Source organism: Hylobates moloch, unplaced genomic scaffold (assembly GCF_009828535.3).
Source record: "Hylobates moloch isolate HMO894 unplaced genomic scaffold, HMol_V3 SCAFFOLD_3, whole genome shotgun sequence".
Taxonomy (NCBI): domain Eukaryota; kingdom Metazoa; phylum Chordata; class Mammalia; order Primates; family Hylobatidae; genus Hylobates; species Hylobates moloch.
The window spans coordinates 69,716,705-69,735,501 of record NW_026652278.1 but is presented as its reverse complement, the minus strand read 5'-3'; the positions used below and the strand labels follow the sequence as shown (position 1 = coordinate 69,735,501).

The following is an 18,797-nucleotide window of genomic DNA, read 5'->3' as shown; positions in this document are numbered from 1 at the left end:
CACATAAACTCTTGCCAAGAAGACTTACAATCACTTGGCAAAGGCAGACACTAACTACAGAGCACCACTTGTATCATCAAAACTATTTAGAAAACACGAAATAAGCTTGATAAAAACCCACCCACAGATGAATGTCAGAGAAGTGTCAGTTAATCATTAAGTATTTATTTCTTTATTACTAAAAGCAATCGTAATTTTTGGAAGACTTAAGTCATATTTTGTTTCACAAAAGAACTTATATTATTGACCCACATAGTTTCCCTGTCTTTGAAAATTATTATAACATCCATTTACAAGGAGTCTGTATTTTTTACAAAGTTGTCTAATTCTTATGCATTATGGAATAACAAAAACTCTTAACTCTTTTTAGCTATAGCATATCATCACCACCTCAAATGTCAAAGAATTATGATTTATTCACTTTAACACATGGAACTTACACATTTATTATATTATTTTATATCATTTATATCATATATACAATTCCATTAGAAATATGATTTTGCTGTTTTAGTTCACGTGGATAACTAGATGCTTTCACCCTACCTACTATACATACCTTCTTTTACCCAAGGTATCTCTGACTAAATTACTTCATCCTTGGATATCCAACAAGCACATGCTATAATCTCTGTAGCAGTTATGATATAGCAAATCTGAGAGACAAGTTTCCTTCACATAAAACAAAGCCAGCCGGGGGGTGGCTCATGCCTATCCCAGCACTTTGGGAGGCTGAGGCGGGTGGATCACGAGGTCACGAGTTCAAGACCAACCTGGCCAAGATGACGAAATCCCGTCTCTACTAAAAATACAAAAAAACTACCCAGGCATGGTGGCGGGTGCCTGTAATCTCAGCTACTAGGGAGTCTGAGGCAGAGAACCGCTTGAACCTGGCAGGCGGAGGTTGCAGTTAGTGGAGATCACGCCATGGCACTCCAGCCTGGGCGACAGAGTAAGACTCCGTCTCAAAAATTAAAAAAAAATATAGGCCGGGCGTGGTGGCTCAAGCCTGTAATCTCAGCACTTTGGGAGGCCGAGGCGGGCGGATCACAAGGTCAGGAGATCGAGACCATCCTGGCTAACACGGTGAAACCCCGTCTCTACTAAAAATACAAAAAAATTAGCCGGGCGTGTTGGCGGGCGCCTGTAGTCCCAGCTACTCAGGAGACTGAGGCAGGAGAATGGCGTGAACCCAGGAGGCGGAGCTTGCAGTGAGCCGAGATCGCGCCACTGCACTCCAGCCTGGGGGACAGAGCGAGACTCCGTCTCAAAAAAAAAAAAAAAAAAAAATATATATATATATATAAAAAATACAAGGCCAGATTTCTTCAGTCACATTATTTCTAGTCTGTTAACATTCCCCTTTCTCTAACAGCTTACCACCAATGGGTTCCATGTCACTCCCATTCTTGTAGCATTATTCGTTAGGACAGTTTCCTCTCATACTGTGTTCAAAATGATTCTTCTCTTCTTTTATATGTTTTTTTTTTCCACTGTCTTAGCTCACCAGTTCTTTACAACCTCAATCAGGCTAACAGGCTCTGATGCTGACGTTTTAGCTACTAGAAAATATGAGTTATACATGGAAGTCTCTTGGAAGTCTTTGAGCCTGCTGTGGGAATGCCCTACAAGCATGACACATTTCACTGTTCTGCTTTGTCAGGTCAGTGCATGCCCTTTAATTGTATGCTACTATATAATAGTTAAGAGGCCCACACTAAATCACTACTTAGGTAACACTGTGAAAGCCTGCATGAGAGAAGTATATTAAAAGATGATAAAAAGCTTTAGGGCCTATTTAATATTTATGTTGTACCAAAGGAATTACAGGGAACAGGAGACTTTGAGTGACAAATACAAATTGATAAAATAAGGAAATTAAATTAGTAAATGTTTAAGAATTCAGCTTTTATCAATAATTAATACAAATAAATGATCTGTTAAAGCACATGTGCTTCTGACCAAGATTTACTAACAAGAACCAGATTTATGCTCTGACCTGAAACAACCAAAAAACAAACAAAATATATGGGAAAAAAAAGTTTCGGCCAGGTGCGGTGGCTCACGCCTGTAATCCTAGCACTTAGGGAGGCTGAGGTGGGCGGATCACTTGAGGTTGGGAGTTTGACAACAGCCTGACCAACACGGAGAAACCCTGTCTCTACTAAAAATACAAAAAATTGGCTGGGTGTGGTGGCAGATGCTTGTAATCCCAGCTACTTGGGAGGCTGAGGCAGAAGAATGGCTTGAACCCGGGAGATGGAGGTTGGGGTGAGTTGAGGTCGCGCCATTGCACTCCAGCCTGGGCAACAAGAGCGAAACTCTGTCTCCAAAAAAAAAAAAGTTTCAAGACACTGGACATCAGGAAAATCCCTGAGAGCCATGAAACAAATAAGGTAAACCCTACTGCCCCAGGTTATGACCTTGAGTTTCCCAGCCACAAGGGGCACAAAATGGGAAACTCATGTGAGGCCTGGCAGGCTCACTGAGTTGAAGAGATGGAGCTGAGAGTTTGGGGCAATCAAGATGGCTAGTGTTTATGGGGCACAATACTGGAGACGAGATACACAGACAAGAACTCCAGAGATCTGCAGGTCTCTCTTGAATATTTAGCTGAATGCCTATCAGCACATGTATGTAAGGAAACTAACCAAGACCAAGGAAAGACCACCCAAATGAATTCCCAGCACTCACATGAGGCCAAGAAAAGTACCTATTCCAAATAGCCAGATTGAAAAAAGGTCTCATGAACAGCTTTGGGTAGAGTACATAGAAAGATCTTGCCATAGTAGTGAGGCAAAACTAACCCTAAGGCAGCAACTCTCAACTGGGGGCAATCCTCCCCACTTCCTGGAACATTTGGCAATGTCTGAAGACATTTTTTGGTTGTTGCAATTTTGCGGGGAATGCTGTTAAACATTCTATAATGCACAGGACTATCCCCTCCCTCAACAAAGAATTATTTGGCCCCAAATGCCATGGTGCTGCTATTGAGAAACCCTACCCTTGACTAAACATGTCTCTGGGTTCATCCTAACAAATCTTAAAAGGAAGACTCAAAAGGATCAAACTCTGTTCAAGTAGTTGAACAGCATCCCACTAAAAGCTCAAGAATATTAATAGAAATATCAAAGTATCTAGAGCCCAACAATGAATTCATAATGTCCAACAATGAATTCACAATGTCTGGAATCTAGTCAAAGACTGTTAGGCATGCAAAGACGCAGGAAAGTATCACTTGTAATGAGGAGAACAATCAATCAATCAAGAACTGACACATATAATAAAATTAGCAGATAAGGAAATTAACTCAGTTATGATAATTGTGTATTACATTTGTCCAAAAAGTTAAATGAAGAAATAGACACATAATGGCCAGGTGGTGGCTCACGCCTGTAATCCCTGCACTTTGGGAGGCAAGGCAGGAGGATCCCTTGTGGCCAGGAGTTCAAGACCAGCCTGAGCAACAAAGGGAGATGCCCCCTGCCCCTGCACCATCTCAACAAAAAAGGAAATAGATAGGTAAAAAAAAGATTAACGCAACTCCAAGTTCTAGAGATAAAATGAAATAATCTGAGATGAAAAATACCCCGGGCTGGGCGCGGTGGCTCTCCCTTTCTTAGTCACCATAGGAGTGATATCCCATGATTAGGTGGGATTACAGGTCCCTCCCATTATACAAAAGCATAGGTCATTAGGGGTCATTTTAGAATTCTGCATCTTGGCAGGGCAGGGTGGCTCAAGCCTGTAATCCCAGCACTTTGGGAGGCTGAGGCGGGCAGATCACGAGGTCAGGAGATCGAGACCACGGTGAAACCCCGTCTCTACTAAAAATACAAAAAATTAGCCGGGCCTGGTGGCGGGCGCCTGTAGTCCCAGCTACTCGGAGAGGCTGAGGCAGGAGAATGGCGTGAACCCGGGAGGCGGAGCTTGCAGTGAGCCGAGATCGCGCCACTGCACTCCAGCCTGGGTGACAGAGCGAGACTCCGTCTCAAAAAAAAAAAAAAAAAAGAAAAATACCCTGGATGGGACTAACAGCTGCTGAGCCACTGCAGAAGGTAAGGGCAATAAATGTAACTAAGTAACAATAGAAACAATTCAAGGGCGCTGGTTGCAATCCCAACACTTTGGGAGGCTGAGGTGGGAGGATTGCTTAAGCCTATGAGTTCAAGACCTGCCTGGGCAACATAGTGAGACCTTGTCTCTATAAATAATTTTTTAAAATTAGCCAGGCAACCAGTCCCAGCTACTCAGAGGCTCAGGCAAGAAGATCACCTGAGCCCAGGAATTCAAGGCTGCAGTGGACTGAGATCACGCCACTGCACTCCAGCCTGGGCAACAGAGCAAGAGCCTGTCTCAAAAAAAGAATGAAAAGAAAAGAAACTATTCAAAATAAAACACAGAAAAAAAAGAGAACTTTAAAAAAGAGAATATTATTCAGCCTTAAAAAGGAAGTTCTGACACATGCTACAACATGGATGAGCCTTAAAGACATACTAAGTGAAATAAGCCAGTCACAAAAGGACAAATACTGTATGATTCCACTTATATGAGGTAACTAGAGTAGTGAAATTCACAGAAACAGAAAGTAGAATGGTGGCTGTCAGGGACTGGGAGCAGGGAGAATGAGTCATTTTTTAATAGGTATAGAATTTCAGTTTGGGAAGATTTTTTAAAAGTTCTAAAGAAGAATGGTGATAATGGTTGCACAACACAGTAAATGTACTTAATGCCACTGAACTATATAAAAAAATGATTTCAGCAGGGCGCAGTGGCTCACGCCTGTAATCCCAGCACTTTGGGAGGCCGAGGTGGGTGGATCACGAGGTCAAGAGATGGAGACCATCCTGGCTAACAATGTGAAAACCCCGTCTACACTAAAAACACAAAAAAAGAGCCTGACATGGTGGTGGGCGCCTGCAATCCCCGCTACTCCGGAGGCTGAGGCAGGAGAATTGCTTGAACCCGGGTGGCAGAGGTTGCAGTGAGCCGAGATCGCACCACTGCACTTCAGCCTGGGTGACAGAGCGAGACTCCAACTCCAAAAAAAAAAAAAAAGTTTAAATTATAAATTTTGTTGTATATATTTTACCACACACACAAACACACCAAAGAAAGAACATCAGTGAGGGGTGGAACAACATCAAACGGCCTCCAAAAGACAAGAGAGAACAGAAAAAAATATTTGAAGTAACAATGGCCAAAAATTTTCCAAATTTGGTGAAAACCATAAACATGTGTATCCAAGAAGCTTAACAAACTCCAAAAATAAGAAACAAGAAGAAAGCTATACCAAGGCATATAAAAATCAAATTACTTAAAAACAGTGACAATGAGAAAATCTTAAAAGCAAAAAGAGAAAACAGACACATTAGGAACGAAGGTAAGAATGATAAAGAGATTTCTTACTGGGCACAAGCCAAGCTAGAATACAGCGAAACAACATATTTAAAGTATTGAAAGAAAAAAAAAGTCAACCTATAACTATATGCCCAGTGAAATATCATTCACAAGCAAAGGCAAATACTTGTTCAGACACACAAAAGCTGATTTCATCACCAGCAGACATGCACTACAAAAATTTAAGGTCCTTCAAGCAGAAAGAAAATGTTACCATACCAAAATATGAATCTACACAAAGAAATGAACACCAAAATGGTAGCCACATGCATAAATATATACATTTTTTCTTATTATTTAAGTTAGTTAGTTTATTTATTTATGAGACAGAGTCTCACTCTATCGCCCAGCCTGGAGTGCAGTGGCATGACCTCGGCTCACTGCAACCTCTGCCTCCGGGTTCAAGAGATTCTCCTGCCTCAGCCTCCCCAGTAGCTGGGATTATGGGCCCGTGCCACTGCACCAGGCTAATTTTTGTATTTTCAGTAGAGACAAGGTTTCACCATGTTGGCCAGGCTGGTCTTGAACTCCTGACCTCAGGTAATCTGCCTGCCTCGGCCTCCCAAAGTGCTGGGAGGCACTGCACCGGGCCTTAAGTTTCTTTAAAAGATAATTTAGGCCGGGCGGTGGCTCATGCCTGTAATCCCAGCACTTTGGGAGGCCGAGGCGGGTGGATCACATGGTCAAGAGATCGAGACCACCCTGGCCAACATGGTGAAACCCTGTCTCTACTAAAAATACAAAAATTAGCTGGGCGTGGTGGAGCACGCCTATAGTCCCAGCTACTCGGGAGGCTGAGGCAGGAGAATGGCTTGAACCCGGGAAGCGGAGGTTGCAGTGAGCCAAGATCGTGCCACTGCACTCCAGCCTGGTGGCAGAACAAGACTTCGTCTCAAAAAAAAAAGATAATTTACTGTTTAAACAAAAAGCAATGTACTGTGGGATTTATAACATATGTAAAACATAAGTTAACAATAGCACAAAGGTTGGGAGAAATGGAAATCCACTAATATCAGCTAAAATAATACCACCAAGAAGCTAAAGAGAAAATTAAACCCAAAGCAGAAGGAAACAATAATGATGAGGGCAGAATTCAATAACAAAGCCTGGGCATGTTGGCTCATGCCTGTAATCCCAGCACTTTGGGAGGCTGAGACAGGCGGACCACCTCAGGTCAGGAGTTTAAGACCAGCCTGGCCAACATGGTGAAACCCCATCTCTACTAAAAATATAAAAATTAGCCAGGTATGGTGGTGGGTGCCTACAATCCCAGGTACTAGGAAGGCTGAGGCAGGAGAATTGCTTGAACCCAGAAGGTGGAGGCTGCAGTGAGCCGCCTGGGCAATGGAGTGAGACTTTCTCAAAAACAAAAATAAAAATAAAATTTTTTTAAAAAGCAAGTGTAAGGAAGGAAAAAAAAAAGATGCAAGGCAAGACCGTCACTCTCACCACTTCTACAAAACATCAGAAGTTCTGGTCAGTGTAATACGATAAGAAAAAGAAGTAAAAGGCAGGCCAGGCATGGTGGCTCACACCTGTAATCCCAGCATTTTGGGAGGCTGAGGCAAGTGGATCACAAGGTCAGGAGATCGAGACCATCCTGGCTAACACGGTGAAACCCCGTCTCTACTAAAAATACAAAAAATTAGCCAGGCGTGGTGGCAGGCGCCTGTAGTCCCAGCTACTCGGGAGGCTGAGGCAGAAGAATGGCGTGAACCCAGGAGGCAGAGCTTGCAGTGGGTGGAGATCGCACCACTGCACTCCAGCCTGGGAGACAGAGCAAGACTCCGTCTCAAGGAAAAAAAAAAAAAAGTAAAAGGCATACAGATTAAAAAGGAAGAAATAAAACTCTATTTGCTGACAACTTGTTATTTATGTTGAAAATTGAATAGACTGGCCGGGCGCGGTGGCTCACGCTTGTAATCCCAGCACTTTGGGAGGCCGAGGCGGGCGGATCACGAGGTCAGGAGATCGAGACCACGGTGAAACCCCGTCTCTACTAAAAATACAAAAAATTAGCCGGGCGCGGTGGCGGGCGCCTGTAGTCCCAGCTACTCGGAGAGGCTGAGGCAGGAGAATGGCGTGAACCCGGGAGGCGGAGCTTGCAGTGAGCCGAGATCGCGCCACTGCACTCCAGCCTGGGCGACAGAGCGAGACTCCGTCTCAAAAAAAAAAAAAAAAAAAAAAAAAAAAAAAAAAAAAAAAATTGAATAGACTATACCAAAAACAGTTACTAAAATAAGTCAGTTTAGCAAGATTGCTACATATAATATCGACAAACAAAAATCAGTTGCCTTCCTTTCTTTTTTTTTTTCGAGACAGGGTGTCACTTTGTCACCCAGGTTGGAGTGCAGTGGCATGATCTCGGCTCACTGCAACCTCCACCTCCCAGGCTCAAGCCATTCTCTCACTTCAGCCTTCCAAGTAGCTGGGACCGCAGGTGCGTGCGCACCACACTTGGCTAATTTTTAATATTTTTGGGAGAAACAGGGTTTCGCTATGTTGCCCAGACCCATCTCGAACTCCTGAGCTCAGGAGATTCACCTGCCTCAGCCTCCCAAAGTGTGGGATTACAGGCGTGAGCTATCACACCCAGCCATCAATTGTATTTCCATATATTAGCAACAAACAATCAAAAATTAAAATGTATAAAATACCATTTATAATAGCATAAAAAATGTGAAATACTCAGGGATAAATCTGACAAAACATGGGCAAGACCTATATGCTGAAAACAACAAAAAACACTGCTAAGACAAATACCTAAAAATAAGAAATGAGTAGGTCAGAAGAACCAATACTGTTAAGAGGACAATTTTCCCCAAACTTATCTGCACATTCAACCCAATTCCAATCAAAATCCCAACGGGCCTTTAATTTTGTAGATATTGATACATTTCATAAACAGCTGATTTAAAGACTTATTATACAACAACCTGTATTTGTTTTCTATTGCTTTGTAACAAATTACCATGAGCTTACTGACCACTCGAATTCTTTACTACGTGGCCTCCTCTTTTCCCGAAAATCAGCAGCTTCTTCTGTGTTGAATTCCCTTCCCTTGTACTTGGATTATTTCTCCAGGAAAAGCCCAGTCCCTTTTAAGGGTTTGTCTGATTAGATCAGGTCCACTGAGGATAATCTCCCTTTCTTAGTCACCATAGGAGTGATATCCCATGATTAGGTGGGATTACAAGGTCCCTCCCATTATACAAAAGTATAGGTCATTAGGGGTCATTTTAGAATTCTGCATCTTGGCAGGGCGGGGTGGCTCAAGCCTGTAATCCCAGCACTTTGGGAGGCAGAGGCGGGTGGATCACTTGGGGTTAGGAGTTCGAGACTAGCCTGGCCAATATGGCAAAACCCTGTGTCTACTAAAAACACAAAAATTAGCCCAGCTTGGTGGTGCTTGCCTGTAGTCCCAGCTAATCAGGAGGCTAAGGCAGGAGAATTGCTTGAACCTGGGGACTTCTGCCTATCTCAGTACTCAAATCAAGACAAAGTGGTATTAACATAAATCAAGGAAACAGAATATAGAGTCCAGAAATAAACCTATACATGTATAGATATCTGATTTTCTACAAATGTGCAAAGGCAATTCAGTGGAGAAAATACAGCCTTTTCATTAAACGATGCTGGAACAAATGGATATCCATATGTAAAAACCTCAATTCATACTTCTACCACATATAAGAATTAACTGAAAATGGATCATAGACCTAACATAAAACCTAAGACTAGAAAATTTCTAGGAGAAAATCTTTCTGACCTGGGTTAGGTAAAGATCTCTTAGATGTGACACCAAAAACAAAATCCATATAAAAACAAATTGATGAATTGGTCTCCATTTCTCTAGGTCGGGGACAGAGGAAGGATTTTTAGGGTTTTTAGTCTGCAAGTTTCTGCATGGTTTGAATCTTTTATAATTAAGTCTCTCTATAATAAAAAGCCAAATATATAGAAGCAATATATATTCATTGAAGAACAGAAAATTTGAAAACTAATCCCTAGAGAATCGCTCCTTATAATTTATTTCTCACACACAAAATTTTCTATAAAAAGAAATCACATCATACATAATTCTGTATCATTTTGCTTAACATTATTGCATGAGTCCTGTCTAATGCTATTAAACATCTTTTGAAAAGATAGTTTTAAAACATTCCATTGTATGACTATACAATAATTTATCCATCTCCCCATTGTTAGCAATTGTTCACTATTTTATTATTATTATAAATGGCATTGCAGTGCTTTAGGTTAAATTTCTAGAAGTGGAATAACTGTATCAACAAATCTGATTTAAATACTAACTCTTATTACACCATTAAAGTGTGGTCCACCTTAAAAAGCATTTCATGCAAAGCTTGGTACTTGTCCAAAATGTTAATGGATGGTGATCCACGCCTAGAATTCCAGCACGTTGGAAGGCCAAGGCAGGCAGATCACTTGAGGTCAGGAGTTTGAGACCAGCCTGGCCAATGTTGTGAAACCCTGTCTGTATTAAAAATACAAAAAAAAAAAAAAAAATCAGTCAGTCGTGGTGGTGCATGCCTGTAATCCCAGCTACTCAGGAGGCTGAGGCAGGAGAATCGGAGAATCGTTTGAACCTGGGAGGTGGAGGTGGCAGTGAGCTGAGTTCACACCATTGCCCTCTAGCCTGGGCAACAAGAGTGAAACTCCGTCTCAAAAAAAAAAAAGAAAAAGAAGAAATCACTTAAGCATCAAAGGTCAATACCTATCACGGTGCTCAGAGAACAGCCATTCCTGCAGAATCTCATTATCAATAGGAATTATTCAAACTTAGTTTTAAGTCACAGATAACAGATAAAAACACCTGACTGTTCTGAACAATATGAAATATCTTATCTTTTGGGTGACCTCTGGTTAGAATTTTTGAAAACTGTTTTTAAGAAGTGCAATTTTCGGCCGGGCGCGGTGGCTCACGCTTATAATCCCAGCACTTTGGGAGGCCGAGGCGGGCGGATCACGAGGTCAGGAGATCGAGACCACGGTGAAACCCCGTCTCTACTAAAAACACAAAAAAGTAGCTGGATGTGGTGGTGGCGCACCTGTAGTCCCAGCAACTCCGAGAGGCTGAGGCAGGAGAATGGTGTGAACCCGGGAGGCAGAGCTTGCAGTGAGATCGCTCCACTGCACTCCAGCCTGGGTGACAGAGCGAGACTCCGTCTCAAAAAAAAAAAAAAAAAAAAAAAAAGAAGTGCAATTTTCAGCAAGTAAAAGCTTTACTAGTAAATTTGTTTCTTTTCTCTCCAAACAAATTTAGTTCATACTAATTAGAGATTTCAGTAGCCTAAGAGCAAAAGAACTCAGTATATTTTCTATTATATTCTTATATCCATACTTGATGAAATGAAAAAAGCTTATCATAAACATAACAACCTTACATTTGGTACTCCTAAACATTAGCCCAGATACTCTTTAGTCAATGAGTCTTTAATGCATCCCATTAGAGTGACCCAAATCTCTTTACAATAATTTAAATAATCCAAATGTGTTCTACCACATTAAAACTGCAAATACCATAGCACAATCAGCCCATTAACTGCAAAAAGAGATAATGACTTTGTCCCCACCCTACCTCTCCAACTTATCAGCTGCAGGACATTCTCAATACTACTGGAAACGGTGACCTGACTAAAAGGAGCACTGCCATCTACGAATCATCTCTGACTCAGTGCCTGTGGCAGATATGATGAAGTAGCACTCAGTATCCTTTCTAGTCTCCCTCTAGTCATTTCCTCCTACTACAGAGTCTGAAAAGCTAATCATTATTCCTCAGGGTCCCTTGCAACTAGGATTCAAATGTGAATCAGGTTCAGCCAACTAGATGCTCATGAGATGCTCATGAGATGTGGAAAACAGATGGTGAAATGGGAGTTGTTTTACTGAAGTTTTGGCTATCCACAAGGATTATGGAAATGTTGGCCACGTGCACATAATTCTCCAGTTTTCAGTCACTAACTTTGTAAGGGTCATGAAGCAGCTGCAGTTGTGGGGCAAGTAGTAGTGGTTTCCTAATACCTGCATAACAGATATATGCTCTTTTCTGTGTGTGTGGTTAACTATACATAAAATTTACCATTTTTACCATTTTAAGTGTTATAGTTCTGTTTCCTTAAACACATTCACAATGTTGTGCCACAATTACCACCATCCATCTCCAGAACTTCATCACTCCAAGCAAAAACCCTGTAACCATTAAGCAATAACTCACTATCCCCCTCATGCTCAGTCCCCGGTATCCTCTAATCTACATTCTGTTGCTATGAATTTCCCTACTCTAGATATTTCATATAAGTAGAATCATGCAATATTCGTTCTTTTGTGTCTCGCTTATTTCACTTAGACTTCAAGGTTCATCTATGTTGTAGTGTATGTCAGAATTTTCTTTCTCTTTCTTTTTTTTTTTCTTTTGAGACGGAGTCTCACTCTGTCACCCAGGCTGGAGTGCAGTGGCACGATCTCGGCTCGCTGCAAGCTCCGCCTCCCGGGTTCAAGCGATTCTCCTGCCTCAGCCTCCCAAATAGCTGGGACTACAGGCACCTGCCACCGCACCGAGCTAATTTTTGTATTTTTAGTAGAGGCAGGGTTTCACAATGTTGGCGAGGCTGGTCTCGAACTACTGACCTCAAATGATCCACTCACCTCAGCCTCCCAAAGTGCTGGGATTACAGGCATGAGTCACCACGCCCGGCCCAGAATTTTCCTTCTAAGGCTGAATAATATCCCCTTCTATGTATATATCACATTTTGTTTACACATTCATCCGTCCATGGACACTTAAGCTGCATTCATCTTCTGGCTATTGTGAATAATACTGCTTTGAACATGGGTAAACAAATATCTGTTCAAGTCCCTGCTTTTACTTCAGGTATATACCTAGAAGTGGAATTGCTGGCTTGTACAGTAATTCTGTTAAATTTTTTGAGGAGTCACCATATCATTTTCCACAGCAGCTGAGCCATTTTACATTCCTACTAGAAATATGCATGAAGTGTTCTAATTTCTCTATATTCCTGCTAACACTTGTAATTCTGTTTTTTTTCTTAATAGTAGCCATTTTATGACGTAAAGTAGTATTTCATTGTGATTTTGATTTGATTTCAGTAATGACTAGCCATGTTGAACATATTTTCATATGCTTACTGGACCTTTGTATATTTTGCTTGGAGAAACACCTATTCAAGTCTTTTGCCTATATTTTTACTGGGTTTTTTTGGTATTGAGATGGCGTATTCTCAAACTCAGCCGTTTCATGTTGGCCTCCTAATGCCAACCTTCTGACTGTAGCAAAGGTAGCATTCCTCTGACAGGCCAATTTAAATATTGTAGTAGAAGTCATTCCTAGCCCACTCCAGAGAAGTTTCTCTCTCTTGCAAGTAAACCCTGACTGATTACCAAAGGCTCTTTAGTCCTCTGAATTGTTGTCTTTCAGAGCAAGCTAAGTACCCGAAGTTCAAGGCTTCAAGGTGTCTCATATAAGGTCCACATTCTGGTCCAATTCTAGGTAAGGCAAGGTAAGTTTATGTTTTTTTTCCCTTAGTTTCCTGGGAAACTAAGCAGGATATGTTTTTCAGCTCTCTTCTCATTAACTATATGTACTTTTGCATTCTTTGGAATGAATGACATGTTTTATTTCAAACAGCTATTCGATTATTTTTTCTCAACCAAGCACTTAGTGACAGAGGAAAAAGACTTGAATAGTAAAATAACCCATTAGTAACTTACACAAAACAAAAGCTCTGATCTGGCTACTTCATCTACTAAGTAGGTTGAACAGTAGTAAGAACATGAAAGCAGACAAGTACCATACTACAAATTAAAGAAAAAGAAAAGGGAGGAAAGGCAAAATGAGAGTGTATCTAGCCAAAAAAAAAAAAGAAAAGAAAAGAAAAGAAGCACTTAGTGCAGCAGAAGAGCTTAGTGGGTTTTTGTTAGGTTATTTTTGTTTTATTTTTAGGAAAGATGGTCAGAGTAACCAAGAAGATTACTAAGGCCTGTATGATTAGCACATGGTAGGTTCTCAATAAGCATTTATTAAATAAATGTGCAAAAAAAAAGCAGCAATCAAAATAACAATTCATTCAATTCCCCAATGTCCTTCTAAACAAGATTTTTTTTTTTTTTGAGACGGAGTCTTGTCCTGTCCCCCAGGCTGGAGTGTAGTGGCACGATCTCAGCTCACTGCAAGCTCCGCCTCCCGGGTTCACGCCATTCTCCTGCCTCAGCCTCCCAAGTAGCTGGGACTACAGGCACCCGCCACCACGCCCAGCTAATTTTTTTGTATTTTTAGTAGAGACGGGGTTTCACCATGTTAGCCAGGATGGTCTCGATCTCCTGACCTCATGATCCGCCCACCTCGGCCTCTCAAAGTGCTGGGATTACAGGCATGAGCCACTGCGCCTGGCCTGTTATTTTATTTTAAATTCTGGGATACATGAGCACGACATGCAGGTTTGTTATATAGGTAAACATGTGCCATGGTGGTTTGCTGCACCTATCAACCCATCACCTAGGTATTAAGCCCTGCATGCATTAGCTATTTATCCTGATGTTCTCCCTCTCCTGGCTGCCCCCTGCTGACAGGCCCAGTGTGTGTTGTTCCCCTCCCTGTGTACATGTGCTCTCACTGTTCAGCTCCCACTAAATGCCATTTGTCCCAGCAATCCCATTACTGAGTATATACCCAAAGGAATATAAATCATTCCATTATAAAGATGCATGCACACGTATGTTCACTGCAGCACTATTCACAATAGCAAAGACATGGAATCAACCCAAATGTCCATCAACGATAGACTGGATAAAGAAAATGTGGTACATATACACCATGGAATACTATGCAGCCATAAAAAGGAATGAGATCACATTCTTTGCAGGGACATGGATGGAGCTAACTGTAATTTTGTACTTGCTGACCAACCTCTCTCCATCCACCTCTCCTATCCTTTCTCTCTAGCCTCTGATAACCACTATCCTACTTTCTACTTCTACACGATTAACTTGTTTTTAGATTCCATATATGAGTGAGATCACGTAGTATTTGTATTTCTGTGCCTGGCTAATTTCACTTAATATAATGTCCTCCAGATTCATCCATGTTGCTGCAAATAACAGGACTTCATTCTGTTTTGTGGCTGAATATGAATATGGTGCACGCGCACAGACACACACACATTTTCTCTATTTATCTGTAGACGGACACTTAGGTTGATTCCTTAGCTTGGCTATTGTGAATAGTGCTGCAATAAACATGAGAGTGCAGATATCTCTTCAACATCCTGATTTCATTTCCTTTGGATATATATCCAATAGAGAGATTGCTGGATCGTATGGTAGTTCTATTTCATTTTATTTTTTGAGACAGGGTCTCACTGTGTAACCCAGGCTGGAGTGCAGTGGTGTAGTCTTGGCCCCCTGCAACCACCACTTGCCAGGCTCAAGCAATCCTCCCACCTCAGCCTCCCAAGTAGCTGGGGCTATAGGCACGTGCCACCACGCCTGGCTAATTTTTGTATTTTTTTGTAGAGATGGGGTTTTGCCATGCTGCCCAGGCTGGTCTTGAACTCCTGAGCTCCAGCAATCTGCCTGCCTCAGCCTCCCAAAGTGCTGGGATTATAGGCGTGAGCCACCACACCCAGCCTCTGTTTTAATTTTGGAGGAAACTTCACAGTGTTTTCCATAATGGCTGTATTAATTTACATTTCTACCAACAGTCAATCAGGATCATTATAAACAAAATAAAAACCTGCCTTTTTCTTTCTTTATTGATTGACTGAGACAGACTCTTGCTCTGTTGCTCAGGCTGGAGTGCAGTAGTGTGATCACAGTTCACTGTAGCCTTGACCTCCCAGGCCCAAGGGATCTTCCTACCTCAGCCTCCTGAGTAGCTGGGACCACAGGTGTGTACCACCAAGCCCAGTTAGTTTTCTTATTTTTTGTAGAGATAGGGTCTCCCTAGGTTGCCCAGGCTGGTCTTGAACTCCTGGGCTCAAGTGATCCTCCTGCTTTGGCCTCTCAAAGTGCTGGGATTACAGCCGCGAGCCACCATAGCTGGCAAAAAAAAATCTGCCTTTAGACAGCTGATTATTTCAGTCTTAAGAGTATACAGGAAATATTTTATTACACATTTCTCTTTATATTTTTATTATTAATACTTTATTACAAATTCTTCACGGCTTCAGGGAGTTTTATATCCATAAATTTAAAATGTCCAACTGTCAAGAGATAACACAGGGTCACTAATTTGGTAAATTTACCAGGAATCAGGATCTGGTATTCACCCTTAGAGATCAAAACTCGACCCTGTCAGTTCCCCAGAGTTGGTCAAACCAAGAGAGACTAAAAGCAAACTCACAAGGTACTAATGGATAAACTAGAGCACCAATTCTAGACACTCAAGTGTCTAAAAAGAATGCTCAAGCATTATCTCAGGCACATCCTTTTATAATTCTGAAGTATCTAGGAGGCTGATTTAATAATCAAAACGCTACTTGTAGAGCAAGTAATCAGGGCAAAGAAAAACAGATCGTCTTGGGCAAAATCTAATCCAACTTCCTGTGAGACCTAACGTAACATCAGTGCCACAGAGCAGAGAGTACCTGTCTAGAAAACGTTGTTCACATCTCCCAGTTTCAGTCTCTCTCTCTCCTGGACAGTGTAGGATATAAAAAACCAATTCTCTTTGATGCCCCTTTGCGTAGGCTTCCAAGGAAACTACATATACAAAGGTTTTCAACCCTGGCTATACATTATAATAATCTGAAATTTTAAAATGTACTTGTATCAATGTCCATGCCTTATCCTAGGACAACTGAATCAGAATCTCAGAAGAGACAGAAATTTTATATCTGCATTTTTTAAAAAGCTCCCCATGTGATTCGAATGCACAGTGAGGCTTGAGATGCCAAGATGTTTTAGAGTACTTAAAGTCATCTAGAGAGTTAATATTGGTGTTGAAATTAAACTCCAAGAATTTGGACAACGAATTCAGTGTTCTTTCCACCACTTCGTGCTGCTTTAAAGGATGAGTTAATAATGCTATCAAGTTCTAACAGATTTAAAGATTTATTATAGATGTTTAAAAAATATTCTTACCATATTTTGGAGGCTCACTTATTTCTTTAATTATCAGAAATATAAAAATTGTAGATAAATTTGATAAGTTATTTATTTTTATTTTTTATTATACTTTAGGTTTTAGGGTACATGTGCACAATGTGCAGGTTTGTTACATATGTATCCATGTGCCATGTTGATTTCCTGCACCCATTAACTTGTCATTTAGCATTAGGTATATCTCCTAATGCTGTCCCTCCCCCCTCCCCCCACCCCACAACAGTCCCCGGAGTGTGATGTTCCCCTTCCTGTGTCCATGAGTTCTCATTGTTCAATTCCCACCTATGAGTGAGAACATGCGGTGTTTGGTTTTTTGTCCTTGCGATACTTTACTGAGAATGATGTTTTCCAGTTTCATCCATGTCCCTACAAAGGACACGAACTCATCATTTTTTATGGCTGCATAGTATTCCATGGTGTATATGTGCCACATTTTCTTAATCCAGTCTATCGTTGTTGGACATTTGGGTTGGTTCCAACTCTTTGCTATTGTGAATAGTGCCGCAATAAACATACGTGTGCATGTGTCTTTATAGCAGCATGATTTATAGTCCTTTGGGTATATACCCAGTAATGGGATGGCTGGGTCAAATGGTATTTCTAGTTCTAGATCCCTGAGGAATCGCCACACTGACTTCCACAATGGTTGAACTAGTTTACAGTCCCACCAACAGTATAAAAGTGTTCCTATTTCTCCACATCCTCTCCAGCACCTGTTGTTTCCTGCTTTTTTAATGATGGCCATTCTAACTGGTGTGAGATGGTATCTCACTGTGGTTTTGATTTGCATTTCTGTGATGGCCAGTGATGATGAGCATTTCTTCATGTGTTTTTTGGCTGCATAAATGTCTTCTTTTGAGAAGTGTCTGTTCATGTCCTTTGCCCACTTTTTGATGGGGTTGTTTGTTTTTTTCTTGTAAATTTGTTTGAGTTCATTGTAGATTCTGGATATTAGCCCTTTGTCAGATGAGTAGGTTGCAAAAATTTTCTCCCATTCTGTAGGTTGCCTGTTCATTCTGATGGTAGTTTCTTTTGCTGTGCAGAAGCTCTTTAGTTTAATGAGATCCCATTTGTCACTTTTGGCTTTTGTTGCCATTGCTTTTGGTGTTTTAGACATGAAGTCCTTGCCCACGCCTAGAGCCCTCAAAATGATGCCGCATATCTACAACTATCTGATCTTTGACAAATCTGACAAAAACAAGAAATGGGGAAAGGATTCCCTATTTAATAAATGGTGCTGGGAAAACTGGCTAGCCATATGTAGAAAGCTGAAACTGGATCCCTTCCTTACACCTTATACAAAAATTAATTCAAGATGGATTAAAGACTTAAATGTTAGACCTAAAACCATTAAAATCCTACAAGAAAACCTAGGTGATCAGTTATTTTTAATAACCAAAGTTCTGTTTTCTGGCTATTAGATTTTGGTATTATAGACAGATTCTAAGCTTCTAATTAGTATACGTTTTAATATAAAATAACCTATAATTTTTCTTTTTTTTTTTTTTTTTGAGACGGAGTCTCGCTTTGTCGCCCAGGCTGGAGTGCAGTGGCACGATCTTGGCTCACTGCAAGCTCCGCCTCCCGGGTTCACGCCATTCTCTTGCCTCAGCCTCCTGAGTAGCTGGGATTACAGGCATCCACCACTACGCCCAGCTAATTTTTTGTATTTTTTAGTAGAGATGGGGTTTCACCGTGTTAGCCAGGATGGTCTCGATCTCCTGACCTTGTGATCCACCCACCTCGGCCTCCCAAAGTGCTGGGATTACAGGTGTGAGCCACCGCGCCTGGCAATTTTTCTTAATATTATATATCTGCAGTCAACACTAGAGTGTGATTTTTATTTTCAGACAGTTCTGTGTATATGCTTAAACTATATTTTATTCAACCTTATTATGTAGTAATTAGTAGAGGCAACAAGCCAACATCAAATCAAGATGTAATAGATGAAATAAGATGTGTGCAAAGGCACCTCAAAGACTCAATGTTATACAAACCAGAAGCAGAGAACAAGCAGAATTAGAATGGATGATCACATAGTGCTCTGCAAGCCTCAGATTAAATAATACTATAAAATGAGGAGGGAAAGAAAGGGATAACAGAAGGAAACTAACATTTATGAATACTACTACAGGTTAGATCCTGCAGTGTGATTTCATGTGTGATCTCATTTCCTAATTATAACAACTCCTGCTTGATCTTTGCCTAGTTGTTTTGAGGGTTCTGCCTGCCTGGACTTCTGTTTTATATTTTCT

At 41.1% G+C, this 18,797-nt stretch overlaps 1 protein-coding gene across 4 annotated transcripts in view; it reads right to left on the bottom strand.

The window, feature by feature from the left end:
• The window catches only part of SAMD8 (sterile alpha motif domain containing 8), an 83,198-nt gene that overhangs the window by 32,086 nt on the left and 32,315 nt on the right, over window positions 1-18,797 (bottom strand). The window contains exon 1 of one of the 4 annotated variants that reach the window (XM_058436402.1): window positions 15,298-15,347. The exons of the other annotated variants lie outside the window; for them this stretch is intronic. The gene's annotated coding sequence lies outside the window, so the exon portion shown is untranslated. Of the gene's footprint in view, window positions 1-15,297; window positions 15,348-18,797 lie in introns of those variants that run through there. 4 annotated transcript variants of the gene reach the window in all.